General features: G+C 38.8%; 1 protein-coding gene across 1 annotated transcript in view; it reads left to right on the top strand.

The window, feature by feature from the left end:
- Positions 1 to 2,607: 2,607 nt before the first annotated feature.
- The window catches only part of ptpdc1 (protein tyrosine phosphatase domain containing 1), a 48,727-nt gene continuing 26,623 nt past the window's right edge, over positions 2,608 to 24,711 (top strand). Inside the window, exon 1 of the mRNA XM_003223975.4 lies at positions 2,608 to 2,762. The gene's annotated coding sequence lies outside the window, so the exon portion shown is untranslated. The remainder of the gene's footprint in view (positions 2,763 to 24,711) is intronic.

The following is a 24,711-nucleotide window of genomic DNA, read 5'->3' on the forward strand; positions in this document are numbered from 1 at the left end:
AAAATATTGCTCTCCCTCTAATTAGGACTTTATTTTTCTTTTCTTTTTGTTGTATCAACCTTGAGGCGTGGATGATGGGTTGTGTTGTCAAATTTTGAGGTTGCGGGGCCTGTACTTTTGTTGTTTTGTGAGTCGCCGTGATGCCATCACTCTTTTATATATATAGATATGAGGACCATTAAGACTCTTTCTTAGCACTTTGCAATTCTGAGATCGAAAACTGCTGTTTTATTTACAGCAATTGCTGTATTTTGTTTTTACCAGGGGGTACTGAGAATTTATGATGTTTTGTTGACTGTTTACAGTATTGCCTATTGTTTTGTTTTGCACTTGATGTATTTTGTGTCACTCCTTGAGTGTTTTGTGAACCGCCCCCAGTCCCTCTGGGAGATTGTGGCGGGATATAAAGTTATTATTATTATTGCAAGAGACAATGACAGCCAGGTTTAAATATTTGAAAGGATGTGACACTGAGGAGGGGACAGGCTTGTGAGGGGGACATAGTTTTAAAAGGGAATTTTCAGGGATACTTCCAATGACTGTGTGAAGACTTGATGTGATGACAGGGATGGAATCTTTTTGGATCCCACCACTGCCACCAAAATGCGAAGGATTCACCTTCTACCTCTACGTATTCCACTTTTCAATGTTATCGCTGCCACCACCTTTGAAAGATGCTTTGCTCAAATAATAAGCAACATTTGAAGAAACAGTAACTTGTTTATTTATAGCACAAAGCTTGATGGTTGCAAGAATGTTATAACTTGAGGTGAACGATGTTACTTCTGTACAGTAAGTGTTGCAAGATTTCTCAATAGTTTCACTGAGCTTAGTATGGTATCAGCTTTATATTACTTGTTTCTTTCAGTTAGGAATACTGTCCTTCTTGAACTTAGTTGACCTGTACCCGATCAAACTTGGACTGGGGAGTTTAACTGGTCAACCCTAGTCTTCCTTGACTTAGGGATGCAGCCTCAGCTCTTTAGTTATCCCTACTAAAGGCTCAGCAACTTTAATTTTAGCCCTTCTCCGCTAAAACTCTCTAGCTGCTCAACTTCCTCCCACAATCTCCTTTTTTTCGATCACCCTCCTTTCTCACTGAACAGAACCAACTGCTCTGCTCAACCGACAAACTCCAACTGCCCAATTCCAACTGCTAAATTTTGAATTCTAAGGCTTCCACCAGCAAGGTGAAGCCACGCCCCTTTTCCTGGCCATGCCCTAGAGGCTCCCAACTTCTGTACAAGAATAGCTGAAATATATAACCTTAAACAGTCAACCTAAACATAGCAATCATGAATAAAACACAATGATCATGACATCTTTACAACTGTAAGTCCCATATGTCCTGAATTACTGCTATTTGACCCAATTTGCAAAGGCCCTTGTGAGGCCCAAGTTCAAGAGAAAATGCTGATATTTGGAAAATGTTGCTGCAGAGAGGAAGTTACTTTTGAAGGATAAAAGTACATCAGGACAGAACTGGTTAGCTAGTACTCCCTACGTTTTCCAGCCATTTTGGAGTTATGCTTGCAACAGAAGTAGATAAGCCTGGCCTGCCGATACAATGCTTAGGGTCAGTGACATGAAAGTACCTTTATTTATTTACAGTATTTATATTCCACTCCTCACCCCGAAGGGGACTCAGGGCGGATCACATTACACATATAAGGCAAACATTCAATGCCTTAACATAGAACAAAGACAAAGACAAACATAGGCTCCGAGCTGGCCTCGAACTCATGACCTCTTGGTCAGAGTGATTGGTCTTAGCTGGCTGCAGCTGGCTGCTCACCAGCTTGCGCCACAGCCCGGGCCTCTTTGTCTAAAGAATCACGTTGCTTTTTTGCTTGTTAGAACATAAACAGCCAATGGAAACGTGTTAGTTAAGATGCTTATAACATAATCAATTTTAGACCAAGGAAATTATTGATCTTTGAAGAATGTGTTTTAAACTTTCTTGAAAAGCCTTGCAACCCCATTCCAGGTTGCGACAAAACCTTTGATTGCATTCCTGTATGCATTTTGTGGTTATTGCTATGGCCACGCAATAAACAGCTTTTTGCAGTTTGAAGATCCAACTTTCACAGTGTCTTTCCTCACCCTCTGCACTGGAAGGGGGCTCCTGCTTTTGTCTTTGGATTAAAGGAATACTTTTTGCATCTCTGCTCCTTCACTTGTTTCCTGGTGCTCTCTAGAGACCAGGACATAAGAGTAATGATTCACAACCTGCGGGTCCCCAGGTGTTTTAGCCTACAGCTCCCAGAAATCTCAGCCAGTTTACCAGCTGTTAGGTTTTCTGGGAGTTGAAGGCTAAAACATCTGGGGGACCCACAGGTTGAGAACCACTGACATAGAGTAATGGATTCAAAGGGCAGGAAGAGGTTCCACCTAAACATTAGGACGGTAAGAGCTGTTCAACAGTGGCTTGATTGAACGAGGTTGGATTGGGTGGCCCTTGGGCCCCTTCCAAATCTGGGCTTCTACAACAACTGCAGAAGCGCGCGCCTCCACCCTAGGCCGCTTCCCTTTTTCCCGCCCAACGGCCGCAGTCCAAAGCCGGGCGGGCGGTTGACTGGCGCATGCGCAATAGCGGCCCTCCTTCCGCGGCGGCGCCTCCTCCGCCCAATTCCCTGCTGGAAGGCGGGCCCGCTCCGCCTCCCGCGGGGCCTTCCCCAATGCCGGCCGGGCCCGGCTTCGAGAGGAGGCTCAGGAGCTATTGCGGCGTAAGATGGGCTTGCCCAGGAGCCGGCGGTGACGAGGTGGGTGCCTTCCTGTCGCCTCTCCCCTCCCAAGAAGTGGCTCCTCCTCGGCTGCCTTTCCTCGCCCCCTCGAAGCAGCCCAGCCTCGCCATCTTCCCGCCTCGCTCGCTTGCTCGCGCGCAGGCTCACGAGCCCCTCCCTCCTCCTCTTCCCTTCCCGCGCGCGCTCTTCTCCCCCGCAGTTTCAACAATGGCCCTGCGCGTCTCCATGACAACCACCCGCCCCGCCGTTCCCACCAAAAGGCAGCCTCCCTCCCCTGTACTTGCTTGAGGGATGCGATGGCTTGGGTTATATGCCCAGCGAGGCATCTGTGGCCACTCCTCTTTCAGCCCCTCCCCCCCGACAGAAGTAGAAGTCTCCCAATTGCGGGATAACTAACACTTAGGGTAATCCCCCACTTAGGGGGGCGTGGGCCCACTTCAGGTCCTGTCCTACAACGAATTGCTGAGCGAGGAAAGAACGTCTGGGCAGGCAGAGAACCTAATTGTTTAATTTTCTTCAGGGAGTTGGAATCCTATGCTGTGCATGTTTACGGAGAAGAGCTGTGGGCAGGGGTGTTTTTATATTGTTTGCAAAACTTAAATGAGCGAAAGTGAACTCAAAATCGAAGTACAGTATGTGGGAACGGGAGACTCTACTGACTCCCTTTCCAGCTTTTTTTGAAAACTGCTTCTATTCCCCAGGGCCCTTCCACATAGCCCTATATCCCAGAATATCAAGGCAGAAAATCCCACATTATCTGAGTGTGGACTCAGATAACCCAGTTCAAAGCCAATATTGTGGAATTTTCTGCCTTGATTTTCTGGGATATAGGGCTGTGGAAGGGCCTTCAGTCATTAAACCCCAAGTGCCCTTAGAGCAGGCATGGGCCAGCTTGGCCGCTCTGGGTATTTGGACTTCAACTCCCTCAGTTCCTAACAGCCTCAGGCCCATTCCTTTTCCCACTCAGCCGCTTAAGGGGGAAAAGGAAGGGGCCTGAGGCTGTTAGGAATTGTGGGAGTTGAAGTCCAAAACACCTTGAGGGCCCATGCCTGCCTTAGACGAAAACGTCTAAATGTTTTGAGTCCCCTTTAGGTGAGGAAAGCAGGATAATAATGGTGATAAAAATAATACATCCATCTAAATAAATATTGCCAAGAAAACTACGATAGGGTTGATGTTTTTTCTCTCAACTTAAGTTCCACCTTATATTAATAAGGGATGATCTTAAACAGGATGTTTAAGTGTTGGATACAGAGGTGCTTGCCATCAAGGGTCCTCATCTGGTTTGGAGGTGTATCAACCAGTTCTGGAGACTTGTGTTCACAGCTTGGGAGTGCTTCTGTATCCCTCTCTCCAAATGTCAACCCAGGTAGATGTGACGTCAGGAGTGTTTACTATCAGTGTTCTGTTCGGCAGGCAAACTTCCAAACAAAAGCTTTGCTAGGTCTTACTTTTGGGGGAGGCCTTATATTTAGGTCTTATTTTCAGGGGATGTCTTATTTTCAGGGAAACAGGGTATGAGTGAGCATATCACACCTATCCTAAAGTCAGTCCACTGGCTACCAGTTAGTTTCCGGGCAAAGTACAAGGTGTTGGTTTTGACCCTTACATGGTTTGGGTCCAGGTTACCTAAAGGATCACCTTCTCCCATACAACCCACCCCAGAGACTTCAGTCTTCTGGGGGGCATCTGCTCCAACCAGTCAGAACCCGACTAGCAACTACCACCTAGAGGGCCTTTTCATTGACCACCCCACGACTGTGGAATGACCTGCCTGAAGAATGACAGTTAAATGAGCTGTCGGAATTTTAAAACCATTTAAAGACATCTCTCTTCCAGCAGGCCTACCCAGACAGTCTTTAAACATGAATTTTAAGTGTCCTTTGTTTGATCTCTGTTTTGTGTGTTTTAGTATGTATTTTGTAGAGATACGTTTTGGTGTGTAACTTTTATAGAGGTACGTTTTAGTGTATTTGTAGTGTTTTTGTTATGTATATTGTTTTGTAAGAAATATTATTATTATTATTATTATTATTATTATTATTATTATTATTCCAGGGATTTAGAAACCATGTAGGAGTAAATTTTGTTAATGTAGTGATCTAAACATCTAAAATACCCACCATGAGTTAGTGTGGTATAGTGGGTTAAACTAGTACTGTATTCTGGGAATTAATTTCAATGAAGTTAACTTTTATTTAATGCAGCTCTGTGAATGAACTCAGAGAAAGGCAATGGGAAACCTCTTCTGAATAATCTTGCCCAGAAAACCCATTGATAGGTTAGAAACAACATGAAAGCACAAAACATGAATTACTCAGATCTTGCAAAGTCAGAGTTGTGGTTTCCTAGATTGAGTATCCACAATTAATGTGGGTTTTCCTCTTTTCTCTCTCACTCATGAAACCAAAGTGCCTTTAGAACAGTGGTTCCCAACCTTTGGTCCTCCAGGAGTTTTGGACTTCAACTCCCAGAAAGACCAGTCAGTTTGCCAGCTGTTAGGAATTCTGGGAGCTAAAGTGCAAAACACCTGAAGGACCAAAGATTGGGAACCAATGCCATAGAGCAGTGGTTCTCAACCTGGGGTCCCCAGATATTTTTGGCTTTCAGCTCCCAGAAATCCTAACAGCTGGTAAACTGGCTGGGATTTCTGGAAGTTGTAGGCCAAAAGCATCTGGGGACTCCAGATTGAGAACCACTGCCATAGAGGAAAGCATTTATAGGTAGTCCCCAGGTTATGAACAAGACAGGTTCTGTAGGTTTGTTCTTTATTTGAATATGTATATATGTCAGAACAGGAACATTTTAAAATGTAACGCCAGCCATTTTTTAAAGTTTTGGATAGCATAAGAAGGGTTAACACCCCTGTAACAATTGTTTTGCTGCCTGTGCCTCCTGTTCAGAAGACTTCGTCTCACTTTTTGTTCCTGTGACAATTGGATTTTATTTTATTTTTTCTCTTGTCATGGAAATAAGCATTGGTGATAAAGCTTTAGTGGAGACATGTTTTCCCTATGATTAACACTTACAGGAGTGAATTTCCTTTTTTAGGGGTGTATTTTCTCTCACTTCCTGTTGTATCCCTCCATTTGTAACTTGGATTCATATGTAACTTAGATGTTTGTAACCCAGGGACCGTTTGTATAACTCTTCTCTGCATAAATCTAGCCAAGAAAACTCCCATGTTGTATTGAAGGCACATGACACCAAAAATATCAAAGTCTTGGTATACATTGATTTGGCCAAGATCACTTAGTGAGTTTCATGGCTAAGTTAAGCCTTGAACCTGGATCTCTAACGTTCAAAAGGGTTTTATTTTTAAAGGTAGGAGACTTTTACAGTATAAGAAAAAAGATTGATTAGCTAGTCTAGCACATGTTGCCAGGAGAATTGTGGAAAATAACCAATCATTGCCATTTATTTAACCTTTAAGATCCATACAGTTATGGAACTGTTAAGAAAAATATTGCTATTATAATTTAACATTGTATATTAACTACAAATTCTATATTTTCTTACAAAATATTCAAGGTAATAAAAAATAGAATACATGGAAATAACCAATTGGTTTAAGACAAGCATAATGAGCCACAGCATAGTGAAAACATATGCCAGGTAAAACATTTAGACAACAGCAACCAGATAGAAAAAATAATTAAAAATAATATACAAATCAAGATGCAGAGTAAGATAAATGGGCTCAGTTGGCCAAATGCATGTTTAAAAGAAACAGCTTGTACCTTTTGGAAGAAAGACAATAAGAAGGAAAATGTTGGCCTCCCTTATTGTTGGCTGTATTCAGATCTGGACAAGTCAATTGAGGGGGAAAAAACCTATAGGCCTGCCAGCATATATCAGTGGTGGGCCAAATAAAAGGGTCTTTCTCCATTTCAATAGCTTGGTCAGGCTTTTACTAGAAAAATTGCTCCTTCAGAAAGCTTGATCCAAGATTGTCTGGATGGTTTGGGAGCACATGTGCATTCCAAAGTATTCTCTATAGCTATAGGTTTGGTGTCTGTGTTTTGGACCTAAATGGAAGCAGAATTAAGGTTCTGAAATGTTTGAACATATTTGAGTTTCTAAAAGAAAAGTTAAAAGTGATTTTCTGAAGAAAAAGCGCTCTTGTAAGACAACTATAGATTCAAGTGGGACTACTTGTCAGTTCTAAATGTTTGAAAACTAAGCTTTATCTGTTAGAGTTCACCTTCCTAAACATTTTAAAAGATGCTAATAGTTACATCATCCCCCCCCCCCCAGTAAAACCTTGTAACTTCAGCAGTGATTCTGCTAAGATTAAGTCTCATTTCAGTGAAATAATTAAACCAGCACTTCACCCTCTTTTCGAGAAACATTAGACTTGATTATACTGAATGTTGATTTCATTATACTGTGTTTGGTGTTTTCATTTATTAGTTAAGGGTTAAGGGTGATTCTTCAATAGATTAGTGGCTACATTGTTCTGGTTAACAATCACAGAAACATTGTTTCTATGCAAAATGTGTAGTTGTGACTTGAAATACAGAGAGAGTCTTGAATAAGCAGGTATGAATTTGTTTAATCACTTTTCATGCCCCATCCTTGTTTTGCACACTCACACACACACATATGTAAATATTGTTTTGTGTGGGTTTTGAGCTGTAGATGCTGTGCTTTTTGAATCCAGTTTTCTTTCACAAAGCATTTTAAGTATTTATGTGCGTGTAATTTAAATTAGAGGATTATAAAACAGTGCACAATAATCTATTAATTTAGTGATCTCTTTAGAAGAAATGTCTGTATTATAATTGGTTAATTTGAAAGAATTATGCATCTATGCTTTTGGTTTCTGCTTCAATTTCCCACTGTTATGATCACAACAACATGTTCTGTTTTAATTAAACAACAAAAATGATTAGCTCACATGTTGATGATGTGAACCTTTTTTTCTTTTGCACCGTTCTCTTGACACTTAGTTCTTAGAATGAGTAACTTGTTTCTAGCAGGTTTACAGTCCAGCTAATAAAAATAGGCGCCAGGCCTGTGGAGTAATTAATCCCCAGATAATATATACAACTAAACCAAGGGCTTAGAATTGCTTTTGAGGCAATTTTCTTTACATTATTTTGTCATCAGTAGTTTCTGTAGAGTCCTCTGTGGTAATCCCATGTGTTAGGTAGCAGGGGAATATATAAATGAGGCAATATTTAGTTGTCAGAAGAGACTGTCACCATTAATGTTTGTATAGTTTATTTCTGAAGTACACTGACAGCAATTTTTTCAGATTTAAAAAGCTGCACTTTGTCAGTTTCTAGTCTCCTTTTAAAGTTTGTGTAGCTGCTTCAAAAGGACCAGCTATTTTTTCTCTTGCAATTATTGTCCCAGATGCACCATATTTTTGATACAAACCAGTTTGTCTAATTGTTCAGCAGTTAAAACTATTGGCCCTGTCTTGTACAACTATGAGTCCTTTTATTTTATTAATTCAGTTTATGAACTGAATGGTACACAAAACTGTCATGTGATGTACATAATAAAAGTAGAGTGTAACATAAAAACAGTACAATCCAATTAAATCTAAAGGCTGAAAAAGCAGAAGCAAGATAAAATTTATGAAATTGGAGAATCAAGGGCACAATTTCTAGAAATCTTATACAAGGAAGGAGAAGAGCTGTGGTAACAGAATTTTTAGCCATACAGTAAATGTAAAAGTCTGAGAGCACAGGTTGTTTTGTGTCAGGTGGAAAAGTCAATAAAATAGGAATCCAGCAGACCAATTTATGGATAGTGTTCCATAATCCACTGAAAATACCTAAGGATAGCAGTCTACCAGAAATTATTATACAAAATCTTTGATGATCATAGATAGGCACAGATAGGCACATGTAAGTAGAGATGATCTTTCAGAAACTGTAAAAACCAGCACTTTGATTTGAGCCTGGCAACAAACAAAGAATCATGCATGTGTAGATGTGTAACTTAGATCTCATGATCATAATGGCTGTGTTCTTTTTTTCCCCAGCCTGCATGTGGATATATGTGTATCCACCTAAATGCAATTAAACCAATAGCCTTTCTTGTACTGGCCATCTACATTCCTGTTGGATAGCATGTGTCCCTGCGAAGGTACATACCTACCTGGGTAATTGCCTTAGTCCTCACATGTACTCCCTCTGCCATTCTGATAGTCTCTGTAGACATACATTGTCTCCGCGGACTGAAATGAAGAACACACTGGAGTTGTTCCTGGAAGTGTTTGCATTTCTGGAAATGGCATGTGAGTGGTTGGATACAGTCCTTTACAGATGAGCAAGAGCATGTGCAAAACGTCTTCAGCAACACTGTCTTTTGCTTCATGGGGTGGGGATATCATGTATGTGACCATTCTTCAGGAGTCCAGATATTTTTGGAGCTGCTGGGTTTGTCCACATTACAAAGAGCAATGGGAGGTTTTCAATATATTGGTCTGGTCAATTGAGAAATAGGTTGACTATTTTGTATGCTACAATCCATGCTCTGTCCATTATGAATGTACGTCGCCCATCATGCACAAGAATGACAGTCATGAGGAGGGCCATCCCATTGGAAAAAAGAGTCCTTTAGATGTTTTCAAACCATTGCGTATATCAGTTTGCAGCCCTCCAGTTTGGCTCTGGTTGCTCAACAGCTGCCTGTCTGTGGAATGCGTCTACCTTGGACCATTTTCCTGGGAAACGCTTGAGAGGTGTGTATTGTAATGGCAACATTGCCATAGATTCATATATAATTCAGGAGATTTACAAACACTTGAATATTTACATAAGTTGTCTATCCCTTCCCTCTTTTCTCTATGATGTGTACCCAGATAATTGAATATTTACATAAGTTGCTTCCCCCTTTTCCCCTTTTCTCTGTGAAGCACATTCAATTTATGAAGATTTGCGATGTATTAAGTTACCATTTTTCTTCCCTACCTCCTTTTTCTCTTGCAGATAGTGGATGGCTTTTGTGCATTAGCATTTCCGCAGCGGGTGGAAGTTGATGGGTGCCATTGCCTGAAATTTTCTCTGATCAAAGAAGGCAGATAATTCATTAACAGGATGCACAGGGGACTGGATCATGCAGGGAACTTTATCAATGTGGATATTGATTAGATTGGGAATAATCATGATGCCCATGTGATCAGGAAGTCTGCAACATATGAGATTATGCAGGTGTTGGGTTTTGTTCCTGGCAACTCAGTGATAACTAGGGATGGGGAGCAGGTTGGTCCACTACTACTTGCTGATTGGACATACACAATTAGAAAATGTCTGATGAAGCCTTTTCTGGATACCTTGATGGACAAACAGGAAACACTCTGTCACTGCCTAAATCTTGTGAGGAACATAGTAAAAGGGCATTTGAGCATTTGGTGGTGATGATGCTGGAGCCTGAATAAGAGATGTCCCTTTATAATAACTGCTTGTGTCATCTTGCATAACATCTGTGAGATGAGGTGGCAGGTTCTCATAAATACTCCAGGACATGTACAAGAATCAGTGCTGAATACTCTTGGAGTGCTGATTGTCAGTGAGAAGGAGCGAGAAAAATGAAACGAAGTATGTTCAAAATGCATTGGCCAAATATTTTTGGACTATAAGAATATAGACTGGGTTACTCCAGCACATTTGCCTTTGCTTGTGGAGACAGAGTTATGGAGATGTTTCTCTTGTTTTGTTGTGTGGCGGGAGTTGCCTTGTGGGTTTCCCCTTGCATTGTGGCTTCACTGCAATTAGGAGGAGAGCAATGTGGCTTTCCCCCCACTTCTGTTGTTTGGTGGAACAAGTGTAAAAATAAACATTTTAACCTAAAGTTTGCCTTGTCTGTGATTACAGTTTCTGCTTCTCCTTAAGGAAGGGTAGCAAATCCCATTGTTCCATGTATGTGAATATTCAAGTAACCAAAACATTTGCCATTGGAAATGTGTGTTGCCATTGTTGAGTGTGTATAGACTCTTCAGTGGAGTTGTATGTCCAACAATGATAGAAAACACGTTCTGCAGAAAGGCTTTGTTCAGACAAATGGAACAATATCATTTTTCCTATGTGCTGCCATTTGAAGGAGAAGGCAATGCTTCACATTAAGTAGGTGGGTATTTTTGATCTACACAACTTTTTCAAATGTTGTAGGTAGTGGAGATTGGTTGTTGGTTAACCCTGCCTCATCTCTGTTTATTTAACTATTTGGATGGTTATTGGTACGGTAGGAAGGCTAATAGATGGCTGACCGTCAACTATCCCATTACATCACCTACTAGCAGCACACAAGCCAGCATCATGCTGTTCTCCTTGCTGGGGAGTGGTGCTGCTTAATGTTTATTAGCAGCACCAATAGAAGGAACAGGCAGTTTTTGTGGCTACTGGTCATGACCTTGGGCAACAGGGTTTCACGGGACCGCTGCCCAGTGCTGCATAAAGTTTAAAACTCTGAAGTCCCAGCTGGCAGTATCGACTGAATCAATTTCCACATCAGTAAGAAATATTTTACCACCTAGACCATGAATATAACTATAGCAACATGTAATAAGCCAGTGGTAGAGTCTAATAAAATTTCTGGCAACTAATTACTCATAGTAGTAGTAGTAGTAGTAGTAGTAGTAGTAATAATAATAACAATAATAATAATAATTTATTTCTAGACCGCCCTGTCTTCCCAGTGGGACTCAGGGTGGTTAACATACATATAACCGGCAAACATTCAATGCCACAATTTCTTCATGAATATCAAAAGTATAAAATGACAGTAACATAAAAAGGTAAAGGTTTTCCCCTGACGCTAAGTCCAGTCATGTCTGACTCTGGGGGTTGGTGCTCATCTCCATTTCTAAGCCGAAGAGCCGGCGTTGTCTGTAGACACCTCCAAGGTCATGTGGCCGGCATGACTGCATGGAGCGCCGTTACCTTCCCGCCGGAGCGGTACCTATTGATCTACTCACATTGGCATGTTTTCGAACTGCTAGGTTGGCAGAAGCTGGAGCTAACAGCGGGCACTCACTCCGCTCCCGGGATTTGAACCTGCGACCTTTTGGTCTGCAATTTCAGCAGCTCAGTGCTTTAACACACTTCGCCACCGGGGCTCCACGACAATAACACATACATTATAATAAAAATTCCACATTAGAAAAACAATAAATTTAAACATGACAGTCAGTAAAACCTGGCTGCCGATAGCTGAACTAGCTGTAGTTTCCAAACCATCTTCAAAGGCAGCCCCACGTAAAGAGCATTGCAGTAGTCCAAACAGGATATGACTAAGATGTGGACTACCATGGCCAAGTCCAGCGTCTCAAGGTATGGGCGCAGCTGGCGCACAAGTTTTAGCTGTGTGAAGGCGTTTCTGGCCACCTCTGACACCTGGGCTTCCAGGGTCAACGATGACACCAGGAGCAACCCTAGACTGCGAAACACTTTGGGGGAGTGCAACCCCATCCAACACAGGTTGTAATCCCACACCCTGATCCGCCTTACGACTGACCAGGAGTACCTCTGTCTTGTCTGGATTTAGTTTCAGTTTGTTGGTCCTCATCCAGTCCATCACTGATGACAGACATTGGTTCAGGATCAGAACAGCATCCTTGGCTTTTGGTGGAAAGGAGTAATAGAGTTGGGTGTCGTCTGTGTAAATTTGACACCAAACTCCAAAACTCCGGATGATCTCTCCCAGTGGTTTCATGTAAATGTTAAACAGCATGGGGGACAGAATTGAACCCTGAGGGACCCCATGGGCCACAGGTCAGGGAGTTGAACAAGAGTCCCCCAGCTCCACCATCTGGGTCTGCCCCTCCAGGACAGACCAGAGCCACTATAAAACAGTGCCCCCAAGCCCCATCCCAGAGAGACAGCCCAGAAGGATACCATGGTCGATGGTATCAAAAGCCGCTGAGAGGTCCAGGAGAACCAGCAGTGACGCACTCCCCCTGTCTAGCTGTCTTTGTAGATCATCTACCAAGGCGACCAATGCTGTTTCAAGCGACTTTATCCGCAAAGAACCTGGCAAATTCGTCACAATGAGCTGCCGATTGGTCTGGGGTCCCTGAATGGGCAGGGTTTAAAAGTCCCTTGACCACTCAAAACAGCTCTCTTGGGTGGTTCTTTGCAGATGCATTGTTGGTGGCAATGTACAATTTTTCCGCCGCCTTCATTGCCGTGGAATAGGCTTTTAAATAAGTTCTAGACCGTGCTCGGTTGGACTCGCTGTGCGCCAACGCTGCTCTAGTCTCAGTTTCACTTGCTTCATCGCTTTCAGCTCCCTGTTGTACCAGGGGGCTGACTTGGACCTGCATTCTGAAAGAAGACGCTCAGGAGGGATTGTGTCAACTACCCTGGCCACCTCCGTGTTATAGAGGTCTGCCAGGGTTTTGACAGAATCACCTACCAAAGTGGCAGGAAAATCCCCAAGAGCCATCAGGAATCCATCAGGATCCATAAGCCTCCTGGGGCAGACCTTCCTAATCGGTCTTCCACCCCTGTGGAGGTTTAGAGCCCCAGTGAGTCTAAACCTGACCAGGTAGTGATCGGTCCATAACAAAGGAACTGTGGACAGTTCCTCCACAATACCCTCGCCATCATCATCCTGCCCCAAACAGAAGACCAGGTCTAATGTGTGTCCACCGCTGTGGGTGGGGCCAGATACCATTCGGGACAGACCTATGGTTGTCACATTAGTGAGACTAATGTAGCATTATGAAGGGGTTCCCCTGGCTGAATATGTTCAGTTGTGGTGTGGAGTTTCCTTTCTGTGGGCCACCCATGTGCAGGTAGATCATTTACTGAGCACAAAGCAGGAGAGGAGTTTTACACTTGTTGATACATATTATTATTATTGGTGTCATTACTGTAGGCACTTCATTTTCACTGGGGCTGGGGTACAGAACCCTACATGAAAGTGAAAAATCTATGAATTAAAAAGAGCTGTTTTGTTACCTGAGAAAAGCCATGCTATACTTGTTATGCGGATATCCACATATAAAATCATCTTTAAAAGAATTGGCAACTTCATGCTATCTGGAAGTGGAAACAAACAAGGGAAATTAAATTATGAAGCCTTCCATAAAAACATTTCCTTCTCTCGTTTTACAAAATTAAGAAAAGCCATTTCCCCCACAAAATTGCAGAGAAAAACATTTTCCTTTAAAAATTGCATTAAAGCCTAAAAGAGGTGCATGCTTTCACTTTAAAAAGGTAGGAGCATCACTGGGGTTGAGGTAAAGATGAATAATTTTTAAGCTGTAGACTCAACCTCGGCCATGTATTCACACAGTGCTCATAATCATACATTACATAATACACACATTTCTGTCTTTATGAAGGCTTCATGAAGGCAAAATAAAGGATTTAATATAACACATATATATAAAGGGGAAGATTTTCCCATTCTCAGATACATGTAATAAGATACACTGGTAACTCTGGTCATTTGTAGTGGACAGGGAATCTGCCAGAATTTAGTGAGACTATCTTAACTTAGCAGAAGTAGAATTCTTATGGTGGAAGACATTTCAGGCATGCAGAATGCTAGAATGAACCAACAGTTCAGTTTTGTTTCAAGCTCACTATCTTTGGTGGCTAATCAAATGCAAGTCCTTAGCTGACACAATGTTTTCCAGGCTTAATTAGGTTGCAGGCTTAGGCCTTTGGCATACTTGCCTCTAGAACCTTCTTGCTTGCATAAATAGAAGAGGTACTTCTAACTAATATCCTGTGAATTTAGGTCAGTATATTCAAATGGTATAATGCTATCGTGAATAAATTATAAACATATGTAGAATTAGAAACATACAGGTATAGTAAAAAAGTCAAAAGGATAGACAAGTTCATTTCGATATTTGCAGTGTTATTAAATTGTAACTTTAGAACATGGCAAGCTGTTCCATATGGTATTTGCTTCTTATCTGAACTTCTCCATATGCTATTTCTTCTTTTGATGAACTATTGAAAGTGACTTATTACAATTTTGTGTGTGCCAGCAGTCACATTTATCTTAACCTTTCTGTGATTGACCTAGTTTTTAAATTGCTTGACCTGGTTAATTAAAATTAGCCGTATCTGCCAGTGTCTTCTATAAGAAAGTAACCAAGGAAGCAGACCTGTTAGACATGAGTGTGAAATTGTAGCTACTATTTCAAGTGCTTTATAGAGTAGATTTTAAAATTGATATTTAATTGCATATAAAAGGAGCTAGATCAGGACTAAGTGAGTTGTGCTAAGGTCATATTGATTGATGTGTCTCATTGATTTGTAACATCCACCAGAATGCTCTTTGAGCTTTGATCCAACTCAGATTTGTGAAGAATGTTTGTTAGCTAAAATTACTGAAATGAGACATTTGTTTTAACTGGCTGTTCTAAATGAGCTGGATTTTAAAAAGCAAAAATGAATATTGCTTGCATTTGTTTGTTATGTAGTTTTTAATATAATTTAAACTATAGAGCAGTTATACAAAACTTTATTTGGGATAATTACTTTATGGCATTTGCATGCTGTCTAAATAAATTTTTCTGCAATAAATAAATTAAATTTGCATATAAAATAAGACATGAACTTCTAACATCGAAACAGCATAAATACAGCAACCCCCCCCCCCCCCCCCCCGAAAACTGATACCAACTCAGAGTTAAAACAGATAGCAGTTCTGGCTATTCAGAATTTTACAAGTAGCTTGAAGAGAAAAAAAATGCTGGTGATGGCTCCTCCCAGATTACCTTTTACAAATCCAATTAGCCACAGCAAAAACTGTAGCAGCACAATTTTGAACCCAGTTCTTTGAGCAAGTATTTCTACACAGTCGATGTGATTGACTAGAACCAGTAATAATGAAAGGATCGGCTATTGCCAGCTCTTTTTGCTGGGTTACAGGTAAGCATAGCAAGCTTAAAATACTGTAAATTGCTTGTTAAGCTCACTGAAATCGAGAAGGTCAGTAAATTGTGGTTATTTGAAATTTGATTGGTACAGTTGGTTGTATAACAGATTTATTCGCATACCAGTAGCTATTTAAGCCATAGAATTTTAGAAACTAGTGATCTTATTTCCCATGTAAAATGGGGGGAAATGAGTGTTACCTTTTTTGTTTTTGAAGCAATTAAGATGTTTAGCTTCCCACTGTTTTGTTACAGCTATGTTAATTGCTGGCTGGAAGTCTTCTCAAGATAGGTATATAACGTCTGGGAAATCTTTTTCAAGGCCCTGCCATAATGACTTTGTGACAGTGGTGTACTAACTGCTAATTAATTTGTTGTTTAGCGTTTAGGTTTTTGTTCTTCATGGTAGTTTGATATGCTAACTTCTATGAAATGCTGTGTCTTCCTATCTCTGTTCAGGTGTATGCATTTTGTATAAATTAACTTAATTGTAAACAACCATTACTGTAAAAAGAGGATGCTTGACGATGAAGTGAAAGCCAGTTATGGTTAAACAGATGGCAAGTGTTTTCAACAAGGCAAAAAAACAATATTTCAGGTTTTCCTTAGTTCTCACACCAAGGAACCTTTTTTCTGTTATTTTTGTTTCTCTCATATTTTTTCTTAGATTCTTGCATTGTATGACAGATGGGATAATGTAGGTGTAATTCTTTTTAATCTAATATATCATTTTCAGAAATAGCCATTTGTGTATATCATTCAATTTGTTTCTGTGTTGGAATCTAGCAATTTCATGTATACGGAACAGAGTGCAATGCTTTTGAGTCACTTCTGTGCATCAATGTTTCTATTGAAGACACTGTGTTCTCTGACAAATGTGGCATCATACAAATGTGGCACTCCGAAAAGGGAGCAGGAAGTTCCAAGTTCCATTTACGTGCTGACCTAGTGAGCACATGAAATGGCAAGTGTTGACCCAGTAATAAATTTAAACTAGCTTCAATGAAAGTCAGGCAGCATTGCAGAATAGAACTTCTCATTTGGCTTATGTGCAACTGGTTTATCATCATCTGTCCTTTCCATTAGTGGCACATGTATTGATTTATGGGATCAATCAACTCAGAAGTACTCTGTGTAGTGTTCTGCTTGGAGGCTTTTTAGCTAATCCTTTCTGGCAGTCGAGAACCAATGAAAAATCTCTCACTTGAGTCCGGCGTGAGCATCTTAAAAGTAATGGTATTACTATTAATATTACTTTTTGGAGGATAATGCCATTATTTGTGTGTGTGTTTGTGTGTAACTGGTAATGTTTGCTTTTTATTTCTCACATTCTGTTTTGAAAAGCATTTATGGAGAGTTATGCATTTAGAAAGAGTTACTGCTTTTAAGTGTATTTTTGTTAGAAGTAGGCAAAATTCCACTCTCTCTTCTTTTTCTTGGGCATGGGATAGGAAATTTCTGCCTGAATTTTTAAAGCTCAATATCTCATACATTCCACTAAAAGCTCTTTAGTTCACCTTATAATCATATTTTAATTTTATTCCCTTGCCTTTGTTTCCATGTAGATCTAGAGAGGTGAAAGTGTGAGAAAAAATAATGGAGGAAAACATATCTGATATTTCTTCCCCTTGGATCATTTTTTTGGGGAAATTTGAAAAATGGTTACAGAATATTTACTTTTAGAATGAAAAATAATATATTTAAGACAGAATGTTGTATATATTTCTCCTACATTGGTCCTCCTCATACATTATTTGTAAAAGCTATGTAATATGCAAACATTTATGTGAAACTATAGTACCCCACATTACTGAAATTCTTGGTCTTAGTTTTCTTTTCATAGTTTTTGGGTTTGCTTTTGTCTGACTCTGTAGAGGAATATATACACACACATACATACTAATGATGATGTTTATTATTATTATTATTATTATTATTATTATTATTATTGCTACCTAGAAAAAACAAAGAAGTTTCTTATAGTTCAGATGTTTCTGTATTTCAGAACCCAGTAGCTTTTTTTAATAAATAAAAAATAAGTAAACTGAATTTGTGTTATTTTCTTTAAAGCACCCCTTAACACCTAAAACATGCAATTTTAGTCCCAATGAAAATAGACTCATGAAATCAATAGGCTCATTTTTGGCATAATAGTAATAATTATAATAATTTTGATTTCTTGCCTCTCCTCAGGGCAGGTTGCCATTGATATAATGCATCTGCTTTAGCTGTGGCTAACAATTGAATTTAACCTAGAAACATTTTATTCCAGCAATACCCTGTCATGTTCACATATTGACCAGAAAGTAATTACCATATTTCCCAGGTAATCTCTCACCCCCCCCCCCCACCCAGTACTTCCCAATTTCAGTAGTTCTATTGAGATTTAAATGTTCACAGATATTTGGCATTTTTGCATATAGAGCTAATATTCCTATTTACAGATCTAGAAATCAAAATAACACCTAATTCAAACTGATACCAGATTTCAGTAGTTCAGTAATGCAATACATCCCAATTTGTGTTTTTAATCAGTTTTCCTCTACTTGTTTTCAAATAAAAGGTTAATTGGGAAACACAAATTGGGAAAAATTTGATACATACATTAACGAAAATCCAAAACAGTAAATTGAGCCGGGACATAGTAACAATTATATATTAATGAATTTGTTTTCCGAAAAAGGGATAGAATGGAAGTCATCATTGTACCCCTACCCCTTTCGTGTTGATCCTTAGGTGTTTGTTCCCCTTCACTCCCCCCCCCCCTTCCTCTTATTTCCCTTCTAAGTTACCCCTCACTGTCACTTGTTTTTAATACTATGTCTATGTATTGCACTTACCCTTCAATAAAAATTAAAAAAAAAAAAAAAAGTAATGCAATACATAAGCTTGGTGGTATTTTCATGTTCTGTATTCCAGAATGCAGAGCCTGTGAACATTCCTATGGGAGAAATTCATGAGCTGGCAATTGAATTGGCATAACTAAAATAGGCCTAAATAGCTACATTTTCCTCCCAAACATTCATCCTAGTGATTATCCATAATTACAACAGTAACAGCTTTAGTACTCATCAACTACAATTCAATGACTTGTTATATTGCTTCCTTGGTCTCTTAACTCTTCATAGTCAACATTTATATCATACCTTGTTACTTCTCCCTCTTCTCTGATTTCTAAATTAAATTATGTATGGACGTTCAGTACTGTAAAAAAAATTAAAAAACAAAAATGTTGTCCCCAGTTGCACTATAAAAGGATTTAAGATTGCAGCACTACTATTTTGACTCTTTTATTCCATTTCAGGTCTCTCACCTTCTTGTCAGCCTTTTAAACTAGTTATTCATTTCATTTTTGATCATGCTATTTTACCTTAAAATCCTCCACTGACTTACTGTTCCTTTCTACATTCAGCACACCCATAATTCTGTTATCTTTATCCACCCTATGTTTCTGGCCTCATTATATTACATGTATAGTGTATATTGACTCCTGCCATGAGTAACATAGAAACACTTTTTGATGTCCGTTGTGAACATTTATATTTTCAGAAGTGGTGTCTTAAAGCAAATATTTTACAGAAATAATTTTGTGATTTTAAAAAAAACACATTTGTGATAACTGCATTTTTTGATCGCACTGATACGGCGCATCGCTTTTTGCTGCTATTTGTCATCAGATGTGACTGCAGAGAATTGTCATTACTGGCTGTGTCTTCAGTTGCATTCTTGGAAAAATATGGTCTTAAATTTAATGAAATGTAGTATGTAACTAATTTACATACCATTTTACCATCTCTGTGGGGCAAGGAAATGGAACCTTGCAGTAACCCTGAGACTGATTTTATTTTCTGCTTTGTGTATCATGTTCGTCATTCACTCATTTTAAAGAGTAAACTCAATATTCACTAAAGAGCTGAGGATAAAGAAGGAAGCAGTTAGCAAAGAAGTGAATTAGTACTCATGGCTACTAGTGCCCCTACTTGAAGACTAGTGTTTAGGGATCTCCTGGCATCATTCGTCATGGAAGCAAGGGCTAATACGGCATTTAACCTGTAACCTACTAACCGCTATGTGAGAATTATGTTCTAAGGCCAACAAGCTATGTAATATTTGGAAACTCTGTGGATAAACAATGAAATTTGGACCAAGTCGTTTGAAAACAAACAAGGAGTAGGTGAAAGGAATATGTTGCATCCTATCTTGGCTGAAATGTACTGGTTATCTTGAAGTAGTAGAGTATTCTGTTGAGAATAACAGATTTTTTGGGGTGGGGGATACATTATTCTCAAATAAACCTGACAGCATATCCAGTTAGTTCCACTAGAAAGCAACTTTTAAATAAAATATCTGCCAAATGACAGCTGGACATGAACAATATAATTACTTATTTTCAAATAAAAGGTTGATAGCATTGTATTTCTCTTCAGCCACTTTCCAGAGGAAAGACAAAACAAAACACATAATACATATTTGCTTTCATGAGGTAATAAGTAACACATTTATGTTCCTTTGTACACATTAAATTAACAAATTAGGGATGGTTGTAGTTCATTGTGGGGTGATAAAACATTGCTGTGACACAGTTCCATTTAACAATGCTTTCAAGATTATGGATGTATTTCTTAGCTGTCATGGCAATGGAGGCGCATGTTACATGGATAAACGTTGCTGATCTGATTAGGCCAATATCCTGGCCGTCCAGAAGCATGGGATTTTATTACCTACATTGCAGAATTAGGAGCATGGCCTGAAATAACACAACATTTCTTGTGTGAGTGCAAATTGTGTACAAAAATGTAATGAACCAATTACAATAAGTAACACATTTTTTGTTCCTGGGTTATCAGTGTCATTTGTTAATTGGTTCTATCATAAAAAAATGGAAATTGTTAATTAAACTGAAAATCTTTGTTTTTACGGAACATCCTGCAGCATATTTTGCTATAGTTTATCTCACAGTCTCAACCAATTCAGCATAGTTTGTGGCAGCTATAAAAATGACGTTTCTGGAGTATAAAAACTTCTTTCAAAGTAAGTACCTCACAATTAAACAGGAAATAACACTTTCAAACCAGGAACATTTGTTTCCAAATTTTGTTACATAATGTTTTTATCATTGTCCTAATACATTTTAAACATAGGTATTTAAGTCCTTCATTTAGAAAACACCTTTGGTGATGACATAATATAGCATTTGATAGATTTTAAAACTTTTCAGTTTCTACAGGCATAGATATCTAACTCAGTGCTACCTAGAAACCCATTTCTTATCTACAGTGATACCTTGAGTTAAAAGTTTAATTCGTTGTGACTGAGCTCTTAACTCAAATTGCTCTTATCGCAAGGTGAATTTTCCCATTGAAATGCTATTAATCCATTTTGCCCCGCCGTAGCTCCCCCCTAATTTTTGTTAGGTGTTTTTAAATAAGAAAATGTACTTTATAAATAACAAATAATGTGTAAATGCACATTCACATGGAACAAAAAGAAAGCAACTTTAAAATGGTAGAAGCACATTTTAAGGCAACAAGGAAGCACATTTGAGGCACCAAACTGTATGTTGGCCATTGTAACAGCAAGGATAACCTGCACATCATCATAATCATCATCATCATTATGTGTATTTATTAGGGTTGGGCGAATTTTTTGTATGCCTGTTAAATTCGTATCAAATTCGGATCTAAAGCACTTTTGAAGTACCTACTCACTGCCATCCTAATATTAAGCATTTGAATCAAAAGGTGCCTTTTTTTCGTCTGTCTCGGATGTCTTCAGATGTCGCTGTGACCAAGCCCCGCTGAGAGGTGAAGCCAAACATGTTGGCATGCCTCTCAGCCAATCAGGGCTGACAAAAGAGGGAGGGAGAGGCGGGCCATAGTTCTTGTAGCCTTTTTGAAAAATGATGTTTTAAAAAACTTTGAAAATTCCTAAAATATCAATGGATGGATCAAACATTATCAAACTTGATAGGCAAAGCGTGGTAAATATTTTCTGCGATTCTGGCAAATTTCATCCCAATAGCTTTAAAAATGGAGAACGGAGTCTCTGAATTTTCCTAATTTATTTAAGGAGAAGCGAGGAGAGGCCACGCTGGCACTAAACTACATTTCCCAGAAGCCTTGGGCTAAGCCAATCAGGGCTGAAGGGAGAGGGAGGGAGAGGCAGGGCCATCGTTCTTGTAGCCTTTAAAAATGATGTTTTTAAAAAACTTTGAAAATTCCTAAAATACCAGTGGATGGGTCAAACATTATCAAACTTGATAAGCAAAAGTGGTAAATATTTTCTGCGATTCTAGCAAATTTCATCCCAATAGCTTTAAAAATGGAGAACAGAGCCTCTGAATTTTCCCAATTTATTTAAGGGGAAGCGAGAAGCCATATGCCTGGATGAAACTACATTTCCCAAAAAGCATTGGGCTGAAGCAGATGTTTCCCCAATAGTACTATGCCCGCTTTAAAACTACAATTCCCAGATGTCCCAGGCCCTTTCTCCTCTTAACATTCCCCACCCCCTTTTGTCCTCACTTGACCATTTGGACCGAATTTTCATAAGTGAATTCGTGAAGGTATGAGAAGTTTAGAGAGGGGGGGGAGAGGGAGGGAGGGAGGGAGGGGTTTGAGGTTTGGACTCCGATTATGGCTTGATTCCCCACTCAGCCATGGAAACCCACTTGGGCAAGTCACACACTCTCAGCCCCAGAAAAGCCAATGAAACAGGAAATAGCACTTCCAAACCAGGAACAGATTTCCTTATTCAGAGGCTGATGGCCCTCTGTCAGGAGTGGTGTACTATGGTGTTGATGGTGTACTATGATTTCTGTTCCTGGGTGATAAATGTCATTTCCTAATTGTTTCTGTCATAGAAACATGGCTAAACTTTATTACACTGCCTGTACTTTGTCTTTGTGCAAGGGACATGGTGCTATGATATCACAATATGGTTTCCTGGGACACTGTGTCCACCAATTTCACTGAATTTCAGCCACAAAAACAAAGTTTCTGAAGTAGAACAATGACTTTCAAATAAAGACAACCCAGTGAAACAGGAAATAACACTTTCACACCAGGAACAGATTTCTGAAATTATTAAAAAAATTGTTTTTTTTATAAGCTATGAAGATTTGCCAAAAATCAGAGGATAAGGGAAACGTTCTGAATTTTGGTGAGCTAGCATGTGTGTTCTACCACTATACCAAGTTTGAAGTGGATAGCTCAAAAAATGAGGGCGGGAGAGTTCTGTAATGTCCCCCCCCCCAGTGCTGTTTTTGGCAACTGCGCATGCGCATCCGCCATTAACGAATCCATTACGAATATTCTGAATATTTGTTAAGTTTCAAAATTTTTGGGGTAAAGATTCGGAAGTAGTTTCAGAAACGAAACACCAGCGCCCCCTACTTTAGAAGCTGGAGTATTAGCTTTGGATATTTATAAGGCATTTGATAGTGTCTTCTGGCAGACAATGAAAATGATACTAGACAAATTTGGATTTGGAGAAAAATTTAGAAACTTAATTGATAAATTATATTCAAAAAATTATGCCCAAGTTATGGTGAATGATGGTTTAATAGGGAAAATAAATATAACACGAGGCACAAGGCAGGGATGTCCCCTTTCCCCAATTTTATTTGCAATTGTAATGGAACTATTGGCTAATGTAATAAGAGAAGAGAGTAGTATAAAAGGAATAGGACTAAAAGAGAAATATAAAATAAATTTGTTTGCAGACGATACCCTTTTATCAATGGAACAGCCAATAAAACAATGGGAGAAAATAGAGGCTCATTTAACAGAATTCGGATTAATAACAGGTTTACAAATTAATTGGAACAAATCAGTAATGATGATATTTAACTATCAAGAAGAAGAGATAAAAAAATAAAACAGGAAGGGAAATTCAAAATCAAAATTAAAGAAACAATTAAATATTTAGGGATAAATATAACTAAAGAATTAAAAAATTTGGAAATACACAATTTAACCAAATTAAGAAAGGAAATTAATAAGAAGCTGGTGGAGTATAATAAACTCAAATTATCATGGTTTGGTAGGATATCATTAGTCAAAATGAAGATATTACCCAAATTAAATTTTTTATTTAGAATGCTACCTGTAAAAATTTCAGATCAAGAAATAAAAAATTGGCAAAGTATGTTAAATTTATACTGTAATGGGAATAAAAAAGCTAGAATAAATAAAAGCTTATGGTATAGACCACAGAAAGAAGGAGGTCTCGGACTTCCAAATCTTAAACTGTATTATCACTCCAATCAAATAAGATATATAGTAGACTGCCTAGCTAAACAAAAGAGCTTGGAGTGGCTAGAAGAAGACGATAAAAAATTAGAATTGAAACTAGATATTTTTTTACAGGAACAATAGAGAAAAGGATAAAAAGAAATGGTATAGTAATTTAAACAACCCCTTTTTAAAAAATATCTTGGAGATTTGGGGAAGATACAAAAAACTCTAATGCCGGGTATTTCTCCTATCTTGCCAGTTCTAATGACAGAAAAGTTCCCAGTAAATTTGAAAAAACAACTAGAAGCAGAATTTAAGGAAAGAGGTATAATGAAAGTAAAAGATTGGGATTTGAAGATGGTAAATATGGAAAGGATTAAAAACGAACTAAGAGGAAGAGACTTTGAGTGGTACAAGTATTTACAATTGGGGAAATGGTCAAATGATTTAAGGAAAAAGTATAATGGGGGTAGGGAATATACAAAAATAGAAAAGATGATAATTCAAAGGGAGACTAAAGAAGAGAATGTGGCATTAAAAGGTACAGTAAGCAATATTTATAAACTATTACTAATGGACAAACAGAAACAAGTTCATTTGAAGGAAATATGGGAAGTAGATTTGGGGGAAAAATTGAATAATCAAGAATGGGGAAGGATATGGAGTATGAGATTATTAAAAAATATGTCCATAAGAATTAAGGAAAATTATTACAAAATGGTATGGAGGTGGTACCTAACTCCCATCAGATTAAATCAGATAGTTAAAAAATACACAAATCAGTGCTGGAGAGGCTGTCAGGAAATAGGGTCATATCTTCATATGTGGTGGTCATGTAAAATTATATAAAATTTTTGGGAAATGATATTTAAAG

The sequence above is a fragment of the Anolis carolinensis genome, chromosome 2, assembly GCF_035594765.1.
Source record: "Anolis carolinensis isolate JA03-04 chromosome 2, rAnoCar3.1.pri, whole genome shotgun sequence".
NCBI lineage: Eukaryota > Metazoa > Chordata > Lepidosauria > Squamata > Dactyloidae > Anolis > Anolis carolinensis.